This window comes from Arachis ipaensis, chromosome B02, assembly GCF_000816755.2.
Source record: "Arachis ipaensis cultivar K30076 chromosome B02, Araip1.1, whole genome shotgun sequence".
In the NCBI taxonomy this organism is placed as follows: domain Eukaryota; kingdom Viridiplantae; phylum Streptophyta; class Magnoliopsida; order Fabales; family Fabaceae; genus Arachis; species Arachis ipaensis.
The window spans coordinates 4,821,794-4,822,372 of NC_029786.2; positions in this window are offsets into that span (position 1 = coordinate 4,821,794).

Genomic DNA, 579 nt, shown 5'->3' on the forward strand with positions numbered 1-579 from the left:
TTTTTTTTTTTTTTAATAAAAGGAAAAATACTTTGTTCAAATGTAAACACACGTGACGTGTTCGTCTTTACAAGAATAAATAAATCCATATATATTATTGTTATTATTAGCTAATTAGTTAAATTAAATACCTTTGTATTTCAATTTACGGCACTATTTTTTTTACCAATAATACAAAACACCCATGGTCCATAACCATGCAATATTAAAGAATTGCTATACGTAGTTTTTAATTATTTTTCTAAGAAGATAGAGAGATATATATAAAGTATAAAGTATAAACCATCACATTTACTAAATTGGTGGAGGCGGGAAATAAAAATAATACGAATTATGTGCATGCTCATTTATTGACTTATTGATTAATTTGACCCATCACATTTTCACATTTTCACATTCATACGTCATAGTTTGATAATTGATACTCATATATATATATGTTTACGTTCATTGTTTCTTTGTAGAGAGGAAAAAATCATTTGAACAAAATAAAATATGAACACACATGTTTAGAAAATCATGCACCATTATGATCTCATGAGTTTCATTAACCCTTCATAGACGTGTACGTTTTCAGCA